Below are 24015 nucleotides of genomic sequence, written 5' to 3'. Positions count from 1 at the left end.
TGCCTATATGTTCTATACTCTATTTATGGTCAGGGGACTATTAAGGTTGGAAACTACATCAGCCAAGCTGCTTTAGAGAAGACTTTGTCAAAAGATAAGATTAGCAAGGCATTTGAGCACTGTGCCATTTAGCACTTTCAGTTTTTTTTTTAAAGATTTATTTATTAATTTGAAAAGCAGAGCCAGAGAGAGGCAGAGAGAGAGAGAGACAGAGAGAGAGAGAGAGAGAGAAAGAGAGAGAGAGAGACAGACAGATCTTCTAGTCTTCTATCTGCTGGGTTACTTCCCAAATGACCATGATGGCTGGAGCTGAGCAGATCTGAAACCAAGAGCTTCTTCCAGGTCTCCCACACAGATGTAGGGGCCCAAACACTTGGGCCATCTTCCACTGCTTTCCCAGGCCATAGCAGAGAGCTGGATTGGAAGTGGAGCAGCCAGGACTCGAACCGGCACCCATATGGGATGCCAGCACAGCAGGTGGTGAGTTTACTCACTAGGCCACAGTGCCAGCCCCAATTGCTATTGTTAATGTAGTAGTTCAAGGGGACTGCACTGTGGGGTAGTGGTTAAGCCACCCTCTGCAGCCCCAGCAACCCACATGGGCACTGGTTTGAGTCCCTGCTGCTCCACTTCGAATCCAGTTCCCTGCAAATGTGCCTGATAAAGCAGCTGAAGATGGCCCAGGTACTTGGGTCCCTGCGCTCATGTGGGAGACCTAGAAGAAGCTCCTGGCTGTGAGCTTTGGCCTGGCCTACCTCAGCCATTTTGGTCATTTGGGGAATGAACCAGCGGATGGAAAATCTCTTTCTCCCCATCTCTAACCACCCCCCCCAACCACCTTTCAAATAAATAAAATAAATCTTTTGTTTTTAAATAAAGGTAGCAGTTCAGTTAAAAAAATGCTTTATTTCTAGTAGATTCCAATGGTTAAGTGAAATCTTTTGTCTCAATTTTTTCTGGGACTACTTTCTCACTAAGCAAGCTCTTAATGAGAAAGTTTGAGGTTTAGAAGATCATAAAGAGAAAATTGTGAAGAAAACAAGGTTTTAAGGATGATTATTGTGTCCTAAAAATGAAGGGGATACTGGAAAATTAATTGATAAAAGCAACTTGATCTTCATTAAAAGGCGTGTGTATTTTTTATATTCATGGTAAAAAGTCTTAGGTTTTGTGGTTTCTTTTGGAATGCTTTTACTGATAAGTTTCCTTTTCATACATAAAACTATTTCAGGCAATAATTTTCTCAGCCTTTTAATTATTCAATTAGAGTAACTCTAGCAATTCTTCCCCTAAAATACTACACAAAATTGGCTCATTCAAAATAATTCTATAAACACAAAGACTCATTTCAAACAACTCCAAATATCCACCTATCCAACCAACCAACAAACCAATAAGACTATGTTTACAAATCAGCCTTAACTTATGTAATCTAATTGCAGCTGTGCCTAACACAAAATTGTCTAATAACTATTTGGACAAGGCTACAGAAAGAACAACTAAACTAAACAAAACACAAATTCCTTTTTTTTTTTTAAAGATTTATTTATTATTTGAACGAGTTAGAGTTGGGAGTAGGAGAGAGGGAGGTGGAGGCGGAGAGGGAGGGGGAGAGGGAGGGGGAGAGGGAGGGGGAGAGGGGAGAGGGAGATCCTCTATCTGCTGGTTCACTCCCAGATGGCCACAGTGGCTGGAGCTGTACCAATCTGAAGCCTGGAGCCAGGAGCCTCTTATGGGTCTCCCATACAGGTGCAGGGGTCCAAGCACTTGGATCATTCTCCACTGCTTTCCCAGGCCACAGCAGAGAGCTGGATTAGAAGTGGAGCAGCTGGGACTTGAACCTGTGCCCATATGGGATGCTGTCACCACAGGTGGTGGCTTCATAGTTATGCCAGAGTGCCAGGCTTGAATTGTCTATTTTTTAAAGGTCTATTTATTTATTTGAAAGAGACAGAGCAAGAGAGGGAGAGAGGGAGAGAGAGCAAGACTGAGAGAGAGAGAGATAAATCTTTCTTCTTGGGCCAATCTGATGCCAGGAGCTTCTTCTAGGTCTTGCACATGGGCACAGGGGACCAAGCAGTTGGGCCACCCTCTGTTGCTTTCTCTGGCCACAAGCAGGGAGCTAGGTCAGAAGTAGAGTTAGGATTCAAACTGGCACCCATATGGGATGCAGGTGGCGGCTTTATCCACTACATTAAAGTGCCAGCCCCAGGATGAAATTTTTACAATACTGAAGGAAAAAAATTCCAACCGAGATTGTACCTGGCAGAACTATCCTTCAAATGTGAGGGAGAGATAAAGACATTCCCAAACAAAAGCTGAGAGAAATGGTAATCACCAGACTTGTTTTACTAGAAATATTAAAGGGAGTTATTCTAACTGAAAGAAAGAGATTCTAACAAGTAAGAAGAAAATATCAGAATGTAGAAAACTTGGTGGGGCTGGTGTTGTGGAACAGTGGGTTAAGCTGTCGCCAGCGACACCTACATCCCATATGGGCACTGGTTTGAGTCCCTGCTGCTCCAGTCCAGCCCTGTCTTCGCAGCCATTTGAGGAGTGACCCAGTGAATGGAAGATCTCTCTCTCTGTAACTCTGCCTTTCAAATTAATCATTCAATCAGTCAAGCAGTCATTTAAAAAAGTAAAAAAAAAAAACCCTGAAAAAAAGAAGACTTGTTGGCAAGAATAATCATAGAAACACATTCAGAATGCTCTAATATTGTTAAGTATTGTGTGTACACCATTTATAACTTTAACATGAAGACTAAAAATTATAATTCCTACATTAAAATTTTAAGACAGAAAAAATGGGAGTCAAATGTAACATAAAAAATTTAAAATGTGATAGAGGAATGGAACACAAATGGGAGTCATTTTTCAAGTTATCTTCTCTATTTATCTTTTAACCTACCTTTATAATCAACTTTCAGTTGCTATAATCTAAGTTTGCTTGTTATAACTAAAAGAACTTTCTGTACCTTATGGTAATCATAAAGAAAAAATCTATAATAGACTTACCAAAATAATAAGCAGGAAATAAAAAAAAAACCATAACAGAAAATCATTTATCCACAAATGAATGAGTTTATAAGAGAAGAGAAAGAGAGTTTAGTAACTACATTAAGAATACAAACAAGTATCAAAATGGAAGTAGTAAAACCATACCTATCATCTATCACCTTAAATGTCAATGGACTAAATTCTGCAATTAAAAGACATAAGGTGGCTGAATGGATTAAAAATCGGACCCTACTATTTGTTGCTTTCGGGAAACTCTCTTCACCTCTATGGACACATACATTCCATACAAGTGAAACTGTAAAGAAGCATACCTAGCCATACTTTCATCAGATAAAATAGATTTTAAAATCAAAAGCAATAAAAAGTAATTAGGAAGTTCATATTTAATCATAAAGTGTCCAATACAGTAAGGGGAAATAATATTTGCATATATATGTATATATTTTATGCATATATAAATATATATAAAAATGTTAGGGTACTCAAACATAAAGAAAATATTAATAGACCTAAAGAGAGAGACAGGCTGCAATTCAGTAATAGTAGCCCATCTTCAGAAATGGACTGATAATCTAGAGAAAAAAAATTCAACAACAAAGTTCACATAATAGACATTTAGAGAACTTTCCATCCAACAGCTGCAAAATATACATATTTTCAACAACATATGGAATGTTTTCTGGGCTAGATCATATTGTAGGTCACAAAATAGTCTCAGTAAACTTGAAAGAATAGAAATAATTTTGAGTATATATTCTGACCATGAGGCAATAAAACTAGAATCAATAACATGAAAAACTTTGGAAACTACACAAATATATAGAAATTGAACAAGTTACTTGTAAACGGTCAATGGTCTAAGGAAAAAAATCAAAGAGGAAATTAAAAACTTCCTTGTAATGAATAAAAACATACCTAAGTCTATGATACAGCAAAAGTTGTATGAAGAAGGAAGTTTACAGAAATCAATGCCTGCATCAAAAACAAAAATCAAAACCGAAAGAGCTCAAATAAACAACTTACAGTTGCACCTCACAGAATAGAAAAGCAAGAACAAATCAAAACCCAAATTGGTAGAAAGAAAGAAATAATAAAATTTAGCACAAATAAATGACAGAGATTTATAAGCTGATACAAAAGATCAATGAAACAAATAGCTGATTCAGTGAAATGTAAACAAAATTGATAAACTCTTAGCAAGACTAATTAAGAAAAAAAAGAAGATTCAAATACATGAAAAAGATGAAAATGCAAGTATTGGGGCCGGTGTTGTGGCACAGCAGGTTAAGCTGCCATCTGCAATGCCAACATCCCATGTGAACACTGGTTCATGTCATAGCTGCTCCACTTCTGAGCCAGCTGCCTGCTAATGCACCTGGGAACAACAGCAGAGGGTGGTTCAAGTAGCTGGGCCCTTGTCACTCATTTGGGAGACCTGGATGGAGTTCCAGGTTCCAGGTTCCTGACAGTTGTGGCCATTTTGAAGTAAACCAGCAGATGGAAGAAGTAGAGTAGGGTGAGTATAAGTAACGTTAATGTACTGTATATTGGAAAAACTAGAATGTAGGGTTTTGGATATTTTCATTCTAAAGAACTGTTAAATTATTGAAAGAGTAAATATTTACCCTGATAGGACATTACACAATTACATGTAAGAAAGCATAGTACCCCGTAAAGATGTACACTTTCTATCTGTTAATTTTAAAATAAAAATATTTAAAAAAAAACTCAAAAAATAAAAAATTAAATAAATACACCTTCAATTTAAGTTATTTATGCATTATGAACTACATTCTATTTTCATGGAGTTGCCTAACTCCTATGTATACATTTATATAATCAAAATATTGATTTTCTTTGTCTATTTTAAGATGCTATACACATGGTCTTGTACTATAGATATCATTATGCATGTATTTTAGTTTTACATAATGACTTTGAGATTTCATTCATATTGACATAATTCTAGTTCATTCATTTTCACTGTTAATGTAGTAACCCACTGAGTTCTTCAGAGAAACGGAAGCAATAGGTTATGCAGAGATGCACGAGAGAAGATTTATTCTAGGAATTAGCTCACATGAATGTGGAGACCAAGCAGGGCCATGGTATGCTATCTGCAAGCTGGTAACCAGCACTGCTGGTGTAAAACAGTGTTAAGTCCAAAAACCTGGCTACGCAGAGAGAGCTGTTGAAATAATTCTTGGAGTCCAAAGGTCTAAGAACCAGGAGCTCTGAACTTCAAGGGCATAATATGATGATTGTCCCAGGTCAAGAAGGGAGAGAATTTGCCCTCCTCCATGTTTTTGTTCTGTTTGGGTGAGCTCCCAATAGATTCAATGATGCTCACTCACACTGGTAAAGTCAGGTCATCTTTGCTCTTTTTCTGATTCAAAATATGACTTCGTCAGACACTCAGAAATAATGTTCTACCTGCTGTTTGAGAATCCTGTAGCCTATGCCAGTTAATGCATAAAACCAACTATCGCAGACAGTAAAAATGTTAAGGGCGACCCAGGGATTACTCTCAGAGGCTCCCTCTGGTACTGACACTCCCAATCCCTCTTGTGGCCTTTGAACTATAAAGGTTTCTCTTGGAGCTTTTGCTGCCCATACCCTCTGTGCATTTCTAGGATTCTGGCTGCCTTAGAGTTTAAACCTGGAGGCATCAGCATCAAGATTTTAATTGCTTTGATAGGAGGGAGAGAGAATGGAATGTGCTGACTCCATCCCGGGTGGAGGAGGAAACTTCACATTGAACTAGCTCCTCTTAACTGGGAGACAGACAGCACGGCCTCAGTCATGAAGTTCTCCCAGACTCTAGACAATTTAGAGATCAGGAGGTGTCCAGCTTAGAGAAACTTTGCCTACTTGTTGACATTATTACCTCTCTGTTTATTTTCCTTTCTGCTGCTGGATTTTCCCTTATTATTCTCTCTGTCTTTTTGGTGTTCCATTTTCTTCCTTAATGTACATCTCAGTGTGTGTGTGTCTCTGTATTTTACCATATCAGTCACTTTTTTTTCACTCTGTCTTCCATTTGGTTCACATCTGTGAATATCCCCTTGTTTCTCTACTGAATTGTGAAGTTAATATATGATAATTTTAGTGTTCAGAAAATCTTTGTATTCTAAATGATTTTTTTGAATTTTCTGGTTCTTTTCTTGTTTTCTTTTCTTTTGCATGAAAGTTCTCATACATCGTTTCCATCAGTTCTTCAGAGGAATTCACCATTTCTAGTTGTTTGGCTTTATGTTTCTCAGTTTTTGGGTTTCTTTCAGAGTTTTAACTTCCCTTAACTGTTCATGATTATCTGGAAGTAGGTTAGAGTGGATGTAGTTTAAAGTGTGTGGAGGGAAGGCAAACTTCAGCCCTCCACACTGAGCCAGAAAGCAACCCTGCCCCTCCAATCCCTCTCGCAGGCACCCTACAGACCTCTGGGCCTATCTTCCCAGAACATACAGAGACTGTAGCAGTTGGAGATGCGGCTTCTTGGTGTAGAGACTCATAGGTTTCCATCAACAGAATGGCCTGATGGGACTACGCAGTCTCTTATTTTCTGCTTCACCACTTCTCTTCTCTGCTTTTTAGCTCTCCCCAGTTCCTATGCCTGCTTTCCCCTAGATATTACTAGAGACTACCTTTGATCTGCAGTGACCTCTTTAGGTTCCACCACCTTTATTCCTCCTCCCACACCCTTTTTTTTATTGTGTCATAGAGAGAACTGGGAGGAAGGATCAGGGATGTACACTAATAACTATCTTCCCCAAGTGGCTCATCATTGCTTTCTCACTCCTCACCATCAGTTAGAAGCATTAAATATCCAGTGAATTTTGTTCCCACAGATTTAAAATTGGTTTACTTCATTTTGATTATGCATATCTTATCTCAGATACTTTCCAGTTTTGTGTCAGAGTTTCCACTTAAGGGATAATAAAATATTAACCCTTAAAAGTTTATTTTCCAGTTCTCTCAATAAATTAACTAAAACATAAACATATGCTCACTTTTACTTTCCCATGCACATGTTTGCTGTATTATTTTGTTTCTAACAGTGACTGAGGAAAGCTTAAAGGAGGCACGTTTCTGAAAAAATCTTAAAATCCCATTCACATTCCTAATAGGGAAGTGTAATAATTTCCCATTCCAAAGAAGTAGTGACTAGAGAATAAATGGTAATTTTTCTCTCTGACAAGTACAGGGCAGTAAAGCCTTTACTTTGTGGGTAAGACCCAAAGGCCAGGGATGGAGAATTTCTTTAGCAATACTGATATGAAAGGGTAAGGCTACAGTTCATATTCACCTGTTATTCTTCTCCACTTCCACTCAGGAACCATGAGATTATTTAGGGACAGACACAGCTGATAGGCTGAGGCAATAGAGAAAAAGATAAAAAGAAGGGTGCAACAATATGTGAGCTACCTTCCAGTTGATGAAGCATTCTGGATGACTCATTCCTCAGCTGTGGTGGTTGTTTTGAAGAACATGGTGTTGTGTGAATTTATTTTTGGAATATGGAATCTTAAGAGCTGGAAAAGCTGAAGATATGTCTGAAAATGCTAACTTCTCACTTCAGACACAGTGTACGCACCATATAGGAAGTAAAGAGTTTTGAGGAACTAAGACAAAGGATTAATCATGTATATTAAGTGAAAATGATATTAGCATGATGAAGGGGTAGAAAGCCTGGACTTCCCATCATAGGCATGCCAATTAAATAGCTACACAGAAATCAGTTCCATTTGTGGAGACCCAAAAACTAGTTGAAAAGTTCCTGCAAACTGGGGAAGTGTAAAACGAGGCACACTGAAATTGGCAGGAAAAGTGTAGGCATCTTCTCACCATGATCTCCACTGTTGGTACAATGCCACAAATCAGGGAGGAACTACCAGCTCTCAGCTTCTCCCTGAAGAGCACAGGTATTGTACTGTACAACCAAATGTCTCAACTTTTCTAGATACTACCCAAGGATAGCTTTTATCTTGCACATCTTGTGAAGTTGACAGAGCCTAGTATACATAGTGCCCTGGAAGCTTCAGAGAAGAAAGGAGCAGTTTGAATATCCACAGATGGTTCCTTCAGTGCTGTACAGAGTGAGAAGGCAATAAACCCTAGCATGAAGCTCCTCCTTGTGGGGGGAAAGAGTTGTATTACTTTCCAATCACTCCAACTTTTCCCAGGGCTGTACAAAATATCAGATTCTGTCTTGTGTGTCTTGGAGTGGTAATGGGACCCAGCAGACTCTGGTCACCATAACACCACTGACAACCAAAGCCAACACTTTTATATAGCACATAACTGGTCATCACAACTCCTCCCCTTGGATTAAGGCAGAGCCAACAGGTGAAAAATTCCAGGTTCTAATTTATCCCTATTTATTATAATTCCAGGTTATAATTTATTCCCTAAGGAGGGAATAGCTTGGTAGAATGTCTCACGATCTAACTGCTTACAGGACTGCCTGAGGAATTGACTTCAGTTTCACCTATCCTGGGGCACTGATGAGACCTGGCATATGCTAGAAATCTAGGGGCCCCTAGGAATGAAGAAAGTGGGTGTACTAGCAGGAATGTTTGAGAATCATCCAGAGTCTCCGACTGGATTGATTAATGAGAAAGTCTTTTACAGTATGAGGCCATCCTATGAAGATTTGAGCACATGGTTGTTTTGGCTAACGTATAAGCTAACGTATAAGGGAAATGAAGAAACAAGAAAATATGTCCCAAACAAATAAATAAGATAAATCTCCAGAAACTAAGCATGATAAGAAAAGACATGACTTCTCTGATAGGTAATTTAAACTGAGCATACTAAAGATGCTCCCCAAGCTCAGGAGAAAAATGCATCAACAACGCAAGACGATTAACGAGGAGGTATGAAAAGAAATCACGAAGCTGATGAATATAAGTAACTCAACTGAAGAATTCACAAGAGTGTTCAACAGCAGACTAGATGGAGCATATGAAATCACGAAAGAGAACACACACCATTATAAGGTGTCAGGCAGAGAAACAGGAAGAAAGAAAGAATGAAAAAGGGCTGAATCAAACATAGAGGACTTACAGAACACTGTCAAGCAGAGCATTTACGCGTTATGGGAGTCCCAGTTGGAGAAGAGAGGAAAAAACAGCAGCATAGTCAGAGAAATGATGACTAAAATCTTCCCAAATCCAGGAAAGGTACCGAATATCCAGATCCCAGAGGCCTAAAGACTCCAAGTAAGATGGGACCAAAACAATCCACCTGGACATGTCTGAAAGAGGGAAAAAAGATTAACACATTCAAAGGAACTCATGTAAAACCATTAGTGGATTTTGCAGAGGACTCTTTTTACAAGAAGAGAGTATAATGGTATATTCAAAGTACTATAAATTAAAAAAACACTCAAAATGCTAACCAGAAACATTACGCCTGAAAAACTATCCTTTACAAATAGCAGAGTTTCCCTGATAATTAAAGCTGAGGAAGTTTATCACAGCTAAAATTGCTTTGCAAGAAATACCAATGGGAATTTTTCATTTTAAAATGAAAGAATGCTAAATACTTCCACAATAGCGTACAAAAATGTAAAACACATTGGTAAAAGTAAATATGTAGACAAATACAGATAATGTTACCATTGTAACAACAGTAAGTAAATCACTTATTTTGGTATAAAACTTTCAAAAGTATTGAAAACAACTTTAAAGAGTGTTGATACACAATATAAAAACTATATGCAAACTGTGATGTGAATAACTCATAATGTGTGATTGGTTGGGGGAAGAGTTAAAAATGCAGTTTTTGTTTTCAAGTGAAATTCATTATCAGTTTAAAATAGACTGTTACAAGATGTTTTATATATACTTCATGGTGTCAACAAACAAAATACCAAAAAAATGCATTAAAGCAAAAGAGAAGGAATCAAATATATCAATACAAAAAATGAAAGAAAGCAAGAGGGGAACAAAAGAACTACAAAATAGAAAACTATTACAGTGGTAAAAGTAAATCCTTACCTAATGATTCACTTAAATATAAATGAATTAACTTTTTCAGGAAAAGAGAGGGTAGCAGATGGATAGGATCAACTGTATGCTATCTGCAAGACACTCAGGTTTAGATTTAAAGACATACATAGGCTGAAAATACAGGAATTAACAACACATTCTATAGAAATGGAAACCAAAAAAGTGGAAATGACTGTATTTACATCTGATAGAGTAGACTTTGAGGCAAAAACGGTTTTAAGAGTGAGAGAATATCACTATACAGTAATAAAAGAGTCAATTCAACTGGAAGGTCTAACAGCTGTATCTGTCCCAAACATCAGAGTACTAAATATATATAAAGCAAACGTTGACAGATCTGAAAGGAGCAATAGACAATAATGTAATGATGGTAAGAATCTTCAATACTTATTTCTGATAATGGACTGAATATCTAGACAGAAAATCAATAAGGAAACAGCAGACTTGAACAAAACTCTAGGTTTCAAGTGGACTTAACAGACTTATGCAGAACATTCCACCCAACAGCTACAGAATACACGATCTTCTCAAGTACGCGTGGAATATTCTCCAGGACAGACCACATGCTAGGTCACAAACCAAGTCTCAGTAAATTTAAGATTGCAACTACCCCACACATCTTTTCTAGCCACAATGGAATGAAATTAGAAATCAACACTAGAGGGAACAAAGGAAAAACGCACAATATGCTTTTGACCCAAAGAATGGGGCAAAGAAGAAATCAAAAAGGAAATCAGAAAATATCTTGAGACAAATGAAAATGAAAGCACAACGTGAAAAAACCTGTGGGATTCAGCAAAGGTAATATTAGGGAAGAAGTTTGCACTGACAAGTAACTACACTGAAAAAGAAGAAAGATTCCAAATATATAATGTAATTCTATAATTTAAGCAACTGGAAAAAGTATAAATGAAAACAAAAGTTTGCAGAAAGGAAAAAAATATTAGAGCAGAAATACATGAAGCAGAGCCTGGAAAAACAATAGGGAAAAAAAATCAATGAAACTGAGTTGGTTTTTTGAATAAATAAGCAGAATTGATAAAAGTGTAACTAGACCTACTAGGAAAAATAGAAGCTCAAATAAATAAAATCAGAAATGAAAGAGGAAACATTACAAGTGAGGCCACAGAAATGAAAAGGATTATAAGAGAATATAAACAATCATATGCCAACAAACTAGACAACCTAGAAGAAATGTACAAATTCCCAGAACATATGAGTATAATCCACCAAGACTGAATCATGAAGAAACAAAAAGTCTGAACAGACTTCTAACTAGTAAGCAAATTGAATTAGTAATCAAAAACCTCCCTAACAAAGAAAAGCTTTGGACCAGATGGCTTCACTGGCAAATTCAATCAAACATTTAAAGATGAATTAATGCCAACCCTCCTCAAATTCTTCCAAAAAAAATTGAGGAGGAGGGAACATATCCAAACTCATTTTATGAGGCCAATATTATCCTCATAATGAAACCAAAGACATCGTAAGAATAGAAAGCTAGCCAATATTTCTGATAAACATAGATGGAAAAATGCTCAAAAAATAATAGCATGCTGAATTCAGCAACATATTAAAACAACCATACATCATAATCAAGTGGAATTTACCCCTGGATGCAGGATGGTTCAAAAAACAAAAAATAATTATGATAAACAACATTAAAGGATAAAATCAACCTAGTTTTACTTTGCTCTTTTTAAAATCATTTTCTAAGAATTTATTTGGAAGGCAGAGTTACACAGAGAAAGACAAACACACACACACACACACACACACACACAGAGAGAGAGAGAGAGAGAGAGAGAGAGAGAGAGAGAGGGAGAGAACTTCTATCCACTAGTTCATTCCCCATATGACTGCAATGGCCATGAGTGGGCTGGTTTGAAGCTAAGAGCTAGGAGCTTCCTCTAGGTCTCCCACATGGGTGCAGGGGCTCAAGTACTTAGGCCATCTCTGCTGCTTTCCCAGGCACATTAGTAGAGAGCTGGATCAGAAGTGAAACACCCAATGATTAGTGAAGTGACCTTTTACCACCTTTCATATACCTATTGGTTGTTTGAGTATCTTTATGAGGCAGTGTCTATTCTTAGCCCATTTTTAAACTGGGTTGTTAGTTTTTCCACTCTTGAGTTGTAGGAGTTCCTAACATGCTTTGGATTTTAACCCTTTATTAGACATATGGTTTGCAAGTAATTTCTCCTACACTATGAGTTGTCTTTGTTGATTGTTTCCTTTGCTGTGCTGAGGTGTTTTTTTTTTGGTTTTATGTGTTCTCATTTATTTTTGCTTTTCTTGCCTATGCTTTTCATGTCATATAGAAGAAATCATTGCCAAGTCCAAAATCATGTAGATTTCCCTATGGTTTCTTCTAAGAATTTTATACTCTTTAGTCTTACATTTTTAATACATCCTGAGTTAATTTTTATATATGGTATTAAGAAAAGGGTTCAGACATTTCTTTTTTTTTTTCCTTTTTTGTTTTTTAAAAATGTTAGCTCCCACAAGTAAGGGAGAACATGCACTGTTTGTCTTTCTGTGTCCAGATTATTTCACTCAAAATGATGTCTTCCAGTTGTGTGCTTTTTGCTGCAAAAGGTAGAATTTCATTCTTTTTAAATCCAAATAATATTCCATTGTGTGTATATATATCACATCTATATCTATATCTATATATGTCACATTTTCTTTGTCCATTCATCTCATGGTTGACACTTTGCTTGGTTCCTAATTTTGGCTCTTGTGATCAGTGCTGCTATAAACATGGTGATGCAGCTGCCTCTTAGATACCAAGTGTTTGAGTCTTTTGGTATATACCCAGTATATACGCCATTTCCCAAATGGCGGTAGTCGGTTTGCTGGATCACATGGCAAGTCTATTTCTAGTTTTTTAAGAAATCTCCACACTATTTTTCACAGTGGCTGCACTATTTATATTCCCACCAATAGTGTATAAGGGTTCTGCTTTGTCCACATCCTTACCAGTATTTGTTACTATTTGTGTTTTGGATTTTAGCCATTTTGACAGGGGTCAGGTGTTATGTGGTTTTGATTTGCATTTCCCTGATGGCTAGTGATGTTGAGCATTTTTTCATATATTTGTTGGCTATTTGTATTTCTTTTGAGAACTGTCTATTAAAGTCCTTTTCCCGTTTCTCAACTGGATTGGTTGTTTTGTTGTTGTTGTTGAGCGTTTTTATTTTTTTAGATTTATTTTATTTATTTGAAAGGCAGAATTTCAGAGAGAGAGAGAGGGAGGGAGAGACAGAGAGACAGAGAGATAGTGGGGGGAGGGGAGAGAGAGGAAATCTTCCATCTACTAATTCATTCCCCAAATGGCGGCGATGGCCAGGACTGAGCCAAGCAGAAACCAGGAGCTTCCTTTGGGTCTCCCACATGGGTGCAGGGGCCCAAGCTCCTGGGCTATTCTCTGCTGCTTTCCCAGGTGCATCAGCAGGGAGCTGGAGTAGAAGTGGAGCAGCCAGGTTTTGAATGGGATGTTACGCTACAGTACCAACCCCCTGTTGCTGAGTTTTTTAAGTGGCTGATTTATTTGGGATATTAATCCTTTGTCATATAGGTGGCTTGCCAATATTTTTTCCATTCAGTTGGATGCCTTCACTCTATTCATCATTTCATTTGCTATAGAGAAGCATTTGAGTTTGATATATTTCCATTCATTTAGTTTTGCTTTTATTGCCCGTGTTCTGGGGGTCTTATCCAAGAAGTCATCCCTACACCAGTGTCTTGGAGTGTTTTACCTACATTTTCTTCCAGCAACTTCATAGTCTCAGGTCTTAAAGTTAGGTATTTCTTCTGTTTTAAGTTGACTTTTTCACTTAATGAGAGGTATGGATCTAATTTCATTCTTCTATATACATAATCCAGTTTTGCAAGCACTATTTGTTGATTATACTTACTCCACTGTGTGGTCTGAACAATTTTGTCAAAAATCAGTTAGCTGTATGAATTTGGATTAACTTCTGGGTTCTCTATATTGTTCCGCTGATCTATGTATTGATTTTTATGCCAGTACCCTGCTATTTTAATTGCTATAGCTTTGTAGTAAGCTTTGAAGTCAGGTATTGTGATGCCTCCAGGTTGGTTTTTCCTGTTTAGGAAACTTTTGTCTATTCTGGGACTTTGATATTCCATATGAATTTTAGAATTGCTTTTTCTAATTTTGTAAAGAATGTCATTGGTATTTTGATAGGGATTGCATTGAATCTGTAGATTGCTTTGGGTGGTATAGACATTTTAATGCTTCTGTATAGCATTTTAATGGATTCTTCTGACCCATGAGCAAGGGATCTCTCTCCATTTTTTTTGTGTCCTTAAGGATTTCTTTTATCAATTTTGGATAATCTTTCACCTCATTGGTTGAGCTTATTTCTAAATATTTGGGGACCAGCGCTGTGGTGCAGTGGGTTAAAGCCCTGGCCTGAAGCACCGGGCACCAGTTCTAGACCCGGCTGCTCCTTTTCCAATCCAGCTCTCTGCTATGGCCTGGGATAGCAGTAGAAGATGGCCTAAGGCCTTGGGCCCCTGCACCTGTGTGGGAGACCTGGAAGAAGCTCCTGGCTCCTGGCTTCGGATCGGCACAGCTCTGGCTATTTGCGGCCATCTGGGGAGTGAACCAACAGATGGAAGACCTCTCTTGCTGTCTCTACCTCTCTCTGTAACTCTGTCTTTCAAACAAATAAAATAAATCTTTAATAAATAAATAAATAAATATTTGATTTTTTGTGCATATTGTGAATGGGATTTGTTTTCTTGATTTCTCTTTACTGAATTGGTTTATCAGTCCTAATAGCTTTTTGGTGGAGTGTTTACAACATAATGTCCTCTGCAAACATGGATAACTTGACTTTCTCTTTGCTGATTTTGATGCCCTTTATTTCTTACTCCTCTCTAACTGCTCTTTTTTATAAAAAAAGATTTATTTATTTATTTATTTGAAAGTCGAGTTATACAGAGACAGAAAGAGAGCCAGAGAGAGAGAGAGAGAGAGAGAGAGGTCTTCCATCTGATGGTTCAGTCCCCAATTGGCCACAACGGCCGGAGCTGCACTGATCGGAAGCCAGGAGCCAGAAGCTTCTTCTGGTCTCCCACGTCGGTGCTTGGGCCATCTTCTGCTGCTTTCCCAGGCCATAGCAGAGAGCTAGATTGGAAGTGGAGCAACCGGGACTCAAACCAGCACCCATATGGGATGCCGGCACTGCAGGCCGCAGCTTTATCTGCTATGCCACAGTGCCTGCCCCCCTAATTGCTCTTGCTAAAACTTCCAGTACTGTATTGAAGAAGAATGGAGAAAGTGGACATCCTTGTCTTGTTCCCGCTACGGCACAGCACCAACCCCCAAGTGGAAATTATTATGGACTGCTTCTGGTGTTAGCGCCCAGAAGCCAAGGTGAATCCCTTGGCTCACATGGAGTGTCTGTGGCAAAAGCCCAAAACCTCCACAGTTGCAGGATGCAGGACATCTGTCCTTTGCCACACATTGCCCTGCTTCTATGTTGTTGGTAGGAGCAAAACAGGGGTGTGCTGTGTGGCTTTTCCCTGCCGAGTATGCGCTTTGCATCGGTGGGGGAGGCGGGGAAAGCACAGGGCTCCAGGCCCAGCTGTCGCTCAGACCCCAGTCAGCTCTTTAGGCTGAAGTAAGTCAGTGGGTGGCTGTGGAGTTCTCTCTTGGCTAAAATTGTGAGTGGCAGGCTATGCGGCTGTTTCTTCCTTCCTCTGCAGGTTAAGATGGCGGCTCACAGCAGGCAGCAGGCTGTGCTGTGTGGCTGGCTGCAGGGGTGTCTCTGATTTCTCTCATTTTGTCCCACGAGTCTTTGCTGTTTTTTCTTTTTTTTTTCTTCCATTTCTTCTTTGAAAATTTTCTTCTGAGGACCTCTGGAAACGTAGTCCTTCCTTTGTTCTTCTCCTATCTTAGAGCAGCCTTAGTGTGCCTATACCCTGTTCAGTCACCTTGTAGACCCTCTGCTTTTGAGAAGTGAAGCTAACCCTTCCCAAGGATCTTTTCTGAGAAAGTTTATGCTTAATTGTCAAGTAAAGGATTCATCTCTACTAATGGAATTCATGCCAGAAGCCAATAAGTTGAGTAGTTTTATTTTGGGAACACCTGGTGGATTAATTATATTTTGCTCTAATTATACTAACCCAGGGGAAAGACACTTGGTAGCTGGAGGAAATCATCCCATTTCTACTGTAAGTGCAGGAGATTTGTAGCCCCATGCTATCTATGATTACTCAACTAGCTATGAGTGAAGCCAATATGAATTGGAAATGAATGGACCAATTCTAAAATCATATCTGTTAATGGTTCTCATTGATGTGTTTGCCCTTAATGTGAAATAAAGTGCTTATAGGAAAAGCTGCCCTCCTTTGTGGAAGGCTGCTCTCGTGATAACTGCATAGCCCTGCTTTACTGGGGTGTCGTGACTGCCTTGGCTGATTGTTGTGTTTTGTGGCCAGCTGATTGCTTCCCTGTAAACATGATTTTCCTGCCTGGAATTGCTCATAAAGAATGACAACCCTGGAGCTCTTTGGGGTGTTCTGAGAGTTGGACTGGTTGGATGGTTTGTATTTCCTGCCAGTCATAACTTAGGGGGCTGTGTGAGGAAGTTTTACTTTGGCCTGATTGAGCAGAGATTCATGTTCTCACCCAGTATTCTTCTGGAAAATCTCTCTGTTTAGAGGTGTAAATTAGACATAAACATACTGACTTCCCAGTCAGGGTTCAAAAATGTTTTTTCTTCTTGATATGTTTGACTGCCAGGGAGGAGGCCGGTGGTCCTTGTTCAAGGAATTGTTTAGAGTTCTTTTACTTCTGACCAGGGAATATTCTATTTTATTACTTTATTTAAAATTTTTGATGTCCTTGGGGTTGGTGTTGTGGCATAGTGGATAAATATGCTAGCTGAGATGACAGCAACCCCTGTGGTCCTGGCTGCTCCACTTTTGAGCCAGCTCCCTGCCAATGGCCTGGGAAAGACAGTGGAACATAGCAGAAGTGTTTGGGTACCTATCGCCTATGTGGGAGACCCATATGAAGTTCCTGGCTCCTGGCTTCAGCCTGGCCCAGCCCTGGCCATTGCAGTCATTTGGGGAGTGAATCAGCAGATGGAAGATTTCCCTCTCTGTCTTTCCCTCACGCTATATAACTCTGACCGCCAAAATAAACAAACAAACAAATAAATAAATGAATCTTAAAATTTTGATGTTTAAGTGACGTGTACAAATTGTACATATTTACAGAGTATGATATGATGTTTCCATATATGTATATACTGTGTAATGTCCAATCAAGGTGAATATATCTATCTTCTCAAACATTTATGATTTATTTACTGCACAGATACTCCAAATAATTATTTCCAGTTTTTAATGAGAAGCATACAGTACACTATCATTATTTATAGTCAGCTAAAGCACTCACAGCTTTACAGCCTCTTGCTCCTAGATAACTAGGGTTCTTGAAGCCATGATTTCCAGTTGGTTTCACATCAGGCTACTAGCACCTCCACTCCAGCTGTAGTTGCCTATACTATTGATTCATTCATTGAAGATATTAATTGAGTGCATGGTGTATGCCAAGGTGTGTTCTAGCTCCTGAGGGTACAGTGCTGAAAACAACAGGCAAAACCAGAAACAAAACAAACAGATAAATCCTACCTTAGTGAGCCTATTTTAACAGGGAGATCGATTCTGAACAATGTAAATAGCAAATTCGACACTGACCAAGAGCAAAGGAGAAAAATAAGGCTGGGAAGCATTGGGAAATTTTTATGATGTGACCAGGGAAACACCTACTGAAGAAGATGTCTTTTTTACAAAGACCTCAACAAAGTGAGAAATAAGCCGTGTAGACAGTTCAGCGAAGGTCATCTCTGGCAGAGGAAACAGTGAGAAAGACCTGTGGCAGGAACATGCCTGGTGTCTGAGAACCGTGAAGATGAGGCCACAGGGGCTGGAGCTAAGCAGAGCAGCAGACCAAGAGTAGGAGATGAGCCAATGGCAGGGGCTCCGGGACAGGTGTGGTGGATTCAGTCTTTTCCAATTCAAGAGAAGCACTACCTAGGGAATGTCGGGGACCACGCAGCATGTGACCTCTTAGTTGAGAGACAGGGCTGGACAAGCCAGACCTGATAGTACTGATAATGCAACCTTGTGTGACCTTGTGCCTTAAGGCCTTGTAACCTTTCCCCTACTTGCACTAGCATTGCAGCTACAAGATAAGCCCCCCCCCTCCTTCCCCCTCCCGATACCCTGCCTCGATGATATATAAGTGTGTGGTTGAAAAATAAAGTCGCAGCTTGATCGGCACCTGTCTTGCTGCCATCTTTGTGTCTCCTGTCCCTTTCATTTCTCCTTCTAGGTGCTCGGCCCCAGTTGCTGTCCCGCGGGACGGGACAAGGGAAAGGAGGGCATTCAATTTCTGCTTTTAAAAATAGTACTCATGCCAGGAGCATGCCTTGCTCACTAGGAACCAAGTCATATTTCTTCCAATTAGCACCATGAGTTACCTTGTTTTTCTTGCCATAAGGGAAGCAAAGATGAATATTTGCTTGGTGTTGTGTCTAAATTTCCCACTGGAGATTAATTCTTGAGCAGTTATATTTCCCTGTTTCTCTGGCACTGCTTTCATGTCCACAAAGTACTTCCCATGACTCCTGGAAGTACTGTATGAGTAGTTACTGCTGTTTCTGTTACTGTTCAGTCATTTGACATATCATTGAAATGGCAAAAATGACTGCCTCAGAGTTAGGGACTGTGACTTTGACTAATCTCAATTTCATATTTGGGGGCCGGCGCTGTGGCACAGCGGGTTAAAGCCCTGGCCTGAAGAGCCAGCATCCCATATGGGCGCCAGTTCTAGTCCAGGCTGCTCCTCTTCCGATCCAACTTTCTGCTATGGCCTGGGATAGCAGTAGAAGATGGTCCAAGTCCCTGGGCCCCTGTACCCACATGGGGGACTGGAAGAAGCTCCTGGCTCCTGGCTTTGGATCAGCGCAGCTCCAGCTGTTGTGGCCATCTGGGGAGTGAAACAGCAGATGGAAGACTTCTCTCTCTGTCTCTACTTCTCTGTGTAACTATTTCAAATAAATAAAATAAATCTTAAAATAATTTTCATATTTGAGATCATTCATGCAGTGAGCATTCAATGTGTTACAATGATATTGAATGAATGAACTCATTGTTGAGTATAGACATCAGCTTTCTCCCTGGCCTAATTCTTTTTTTAAAGGTTTATTTTATTTATTTGAAAGTCAGAGTTACACAGAGAGAGAAGAAGAGTCAGAGAAAGAGAGAGGGAGGTCTTCCATCTGCTGGTTCACTCCCCAGTTGGCTATAATGGCTGGAGCTGCGCCAATCTGAAGCCAGAGGCAGGAGCTTCCTCCAGGTTTTCCCACGTGGGTGCAGGGTCCCAAGGGCTTGGGCCATCTTTTACTGCTTTCCCAGGCCACATCAGAGAGCTGGATCAGAAGTGGAGCAGCCAGGAATCAAACCGGTATCCATATGGGATATCAGCACTGCAGGCAGTGGGTTTTACGCCATGGTGCCGGCCCCCTTGGCCTAATTCTTTATAGACCAAATTTAGAGAATTCTTGGAAGCCAAATATTGGACACTGCTCAGGCAGTTTCCATAGTGTATGGATGTATGGGGAGAATGCTTCTGCAGTGAGAAGCTGGAAGATATAAGGAGATTCTACCTGAAAAAGCAACCTCTCCCCCTTCTCCCTCTCCCTTTCCCTCTCCTTCTCTCTCTTCCTCTCCCTCTCTCTCTCCCTCCCTCTCTCTCAATGTCTCACCCATCTTGCTTCCTGACATCTTCACACTGTTATTTAATCACTGTATTTCTTAGGAGTGTGTTCCTTCTTTTTCTAAGATATACTTATCTATCTGAAAGTCAGAGTAGAGGGAGAGAGAGACAGAAGGAGATCTTCCATCCTCTAGTTCACTCCCCACATGACCGGAATGGTCAGAATGGAATCAGGCCAAAATCAGGAGCCAGGAGCTTCAACCAGGTTTCCCTCATGGGTAACAAGGGTCCAAAAAGTTGGACCAACTTCTGCTGCTTTTCCCAGGCCATAAGCAGGGAACTAGATCAGAAATGGAGTATCTGGGACATGAGCAAGAATCCATATGGGATGCTGGTTGCTGGCTGTGGCTTTACCCACTATGCCACAATGCCCATCCAGGTATATGTTTTTTTCTAAAACACGAGCACCACAAAGAAAGGAACAACAACTCTTTTATAAACAATCATTTTATTGACAGTGCTTAACATGATATGAGGACCATTGTAGGCACTGAAAATATTTATTGCATGAATGAACTCATGAATTTCAATACATTGCATTGCTTTTCTGCTATACCACCCTTCCAAAATTTTCGCCCTGAAAATCCAATTTATGATGTTTATGTTTGGGTTCTTGAGCGAAATAGGCAACTATTAGAACAGTATAATCCTGGGAGAAGTAAGGAATTGACAAGCAGTAATGTCACGATGCTATGGATTTAGGGGTTGTGATTTCTTGAGAAATCCCATGAAGGTAGTTGGTTTATTCACCTGAATCAGACTATTATTTTACCATGTGTCTTAGAAACAAAAAAAGAGAAAAATAGCAAATATCTCGTGACTTAGGGTGTTATCTTGATTTTTAATGCTTAAATCTCTTTCAACGCCAGGATTGTTCCATAGCAGGTTAATCCACCACCTTCCACTCTGGTATCCCATGTTGAAGTGCCCATTTGAGTCCTGGTTGCTCTGCTTCCCACCCAGCAAATTGATCATGTGCTCAGGAAAGCAGAGGAAGGTGGCTCAAATATTTAGGCTCTCGCCACCTATGTGGGAGATGAGGATGGAATTCCAGGCTCCTGGCTTTGGACTGGCCCAGTGCTGGCCATCGCATCCATTTGGGAAGTGAACCAGCAGATGGAAGATCTTTCTTTCCATCACTCTTCAAAAAAAAAAAAAATTCCCTTTTATTTTATATATGTGTAACAGATGAGGCAGCATTTCCATTTCAAAGCACATGTTAAATCACTTTCTATGATCCCTTTTTATTTTCCCATAAAGCCCTAACCTGAAAACCTGAAGGATTCTTGGTATTTCTTGATGTGCATAATTGGATTGGATGGGCCTCAGGCCCAGGTTTCCAGAATTTAGGAGCTCAGCTCTGGGTTGGATGAGGCCTATTTCTACACAGGGCAGAGTATGCGACATGAGGCCAGCTGGGAGAAAAAGGCCATGAATAAGGAGAGCAGATGACTGGAGAGGGACCAGGAACACAGGCAACGAGATCAGAGTCACAAAAGAGGTTAGTGTTGCAGCAGCAGCTGCCAACAAGTGTAAAATATGACTAATATGATGTATAAAAATGTAATTAAAACAACCCTAGAAGTTAACTGTTTTCCTTTTCATAGAATGTTTGCTTTTTTAAACTTTTTTTTGGAGACATAATACAGAAGAATGTATAAAAACGTCCCATGTAGGAATAATTATTAAGCAAATATTCATGTAACTTAAATACATGTTTTCTATAAAGGCAGAATCTAGCCCTTGACCAGATGAAGTTTCCAGGGCAGATAGTGGAGAAGCATTGCTAGAATGGGTAAGTAGGTGGTGGCATGGGGTTGGGGTAGGCAGGGAAGAGTGTGATTGCTTTGGGGTGCATATCTTCACGTTCAACTGCAAGGCTCAATGCCCACAGCATTGCCCCACGAGCAGTAATCTTACGTCTGGTCCTGGCCTCTTTGCAGAGTGACTGAGTGAGGCCCTCAGTCCCATGGGCCCTCACTTTCTTCACCTGTAAAACAAGCTGACAGACTCTCCTCCTATACACAGGGTTGCTGGGAAGGTGAAAGACAACTCCTCTCAGATCTTTAACGAGCAAACTATCAAATTAAAGTATTAAACGAGCCCTCTGTTGTTCATTTTTATTTTCTCATTTTGTGATAGCCTATTATTTACTAGTGTAGAAAGGCAACATTTGGAATCTGTTGGAAGTCTTAATTGTCTTGGGGAAGTGGTCTAGGCTTGGGAAAGTTGGACTATCTCTCAGCACATCTGGTGGGGATTAGCCGAGGAGTAGCTGTGTCAGAGGATAGCTTTCCAGAGGGAAGTCTGGCTTTGAGCTTTACTTCTATTTTCTTTTTCCCTTTTAAACAATTTTTAGATTTTAATTTTACTTAGATTTTAACAGATTCATTGTGCTTTGTGGATACAATTCTAAGAACATATGATATTCCCTTCTCCCCACCCACTCTCTTTCTTTCTCCCTTTCCTTTATTATAGTTTTTGAAGTAACATGCTATAAATTTACAGTAAAATGGCTTAACACTTGGCAGAATAAGAAGTTTAACAAGTAAAAATCAAAAAGACCTTAGTTTAATGGGAATATAGACAGCAGCTATAAACAATTGAATGGAAAAATGATCATTTCACGCATATATAGTAAATTCTAAAATATCACAGATCTGTAAAACTATAGTAGTATAGCATTCTCAAATTAGTTTTACAAAAGTATAAAACAAAGTTTTGCAAACCTATATTTGCAGGAATACTGATATACACATTCCTTTATTCTCTTTTTTGTTCATTTTTTGAATTTTAGCTCTCATGTATAAGGGAGAATATGCATTATTCGTAATTTTGAGTCCAGCTTATTTCATTCAACCTGGTGTCCTTCATTTGCATTCATTTTGCTGAAATGGTAGAATTTCATTCTTTTTTATAGTTGAATCATATTCCATTGTGTGTATCCACCACATTTTCTTTATCCATTCATCTGGTGATGGACACCTTGGTTGATCCCAAATTTTGGCTATTGTGAACAGTGCTGCTATGAACATGGTGGTGCAGGTGTCTCTTTGATTCATTGTGTTCAAGTCTTTTGGGAATGTACCCAGTAGTGGGATTGCTGGATCATGTGGTAAGTCCATTTCTAGCTTTTTAAGAAATTTCCTCACTGGTTTCCACAGTGGCTGCACTAGCGTACAATCCCACCACAGTGTATGTGCTCCTCTTTGACCATATCCTCCTCAGCATTTGTTACTCTCTGTTTTACATTTCAGCCACTCTGATGGGGGGAGGTGATAAGCTCTTTTTGTCTATGTTTCTCACTCTCTGTCACTCTGCCTTTCAAATAAATAACATAAATTTTAACAAACCATATAAACATTATTCTCACATAGAGACCTCATTTCCTTCATTAGTTAGCAAGTGTGGTACAGACAGCATGGATTTGGTGTCAAGTGGAAATGGATGTGAATTCCTGAGTTAGCAGCTAAGATTTAGAGAAATAAGACATGACAAGTGCCATCTTAAGAGTCTGGCATGTAGAAACCCTTTGGAAATGTTGCCTACCTCTCCCTGCAAAAACCTCTTCCTTCCTATGTTTCCCTGAGCCAGGTGTACCTACTGAACATGTATAACTGAAAGGTTCAGCGTTCCATGTAGTAGTAAGGTAGGGCAATGGGGGTGGGGAGGATAGAAAGGAAGAGGGACAGAATGATGGAGAGTGAGGCAAAGAATGGATGGAAAAAGGACCTCATTCTTACAGAGCCATGGCTCAGGCATAATAGGATAATTTAATTTACTTTCTAATATTAGTGCTCGTTTCCAATCTTTACTTTTCTACCTCAGTCTTCACACTGCAACTAGATATTTCCTTCATTGGCAAATGTCATTTCTGAGCCCATCACTCCCATCTCAAATCCAAGCTCACATCCCTTTTCAATCCTTTTTCTTGCTACCTTTACCGTATAGTTCATTATTTTTTAAAGAAATTTATTTTTTTTTTAATTTGGGAGGGAGGGAGGGAGGGAGGGAGAGAGAGAGAGAGAGAGAGAATGAATGAGATTGATTTTCCATCTGCTGATTCGCTCCCTAAGTGCCTTGAACAGCTGGTGCTGGACCAGGCTGAAACCAGGAGCCAGGAATTCTATCCAGATTTCTCATGTGGGTGGCAGGGAC

The sequence above is a fragment of the Oryctolagus cuniculus genome, chromosome 14 (assembly GCF_964237555.1).
Source record: "Oryctolagus cuniculus chromosome 14, mOryCun1.1, whole genome shotgun sequence".
NCBI classification, from domain to species: Eukaryota; Metazoa; Chordata; class Mammalia; order Lagomorpha; family Leporidae; genus Oryctolagus; species Oryctolagus cuniculus.
This window is presented reverse-complemented; position numbering follows the sequence as displayed.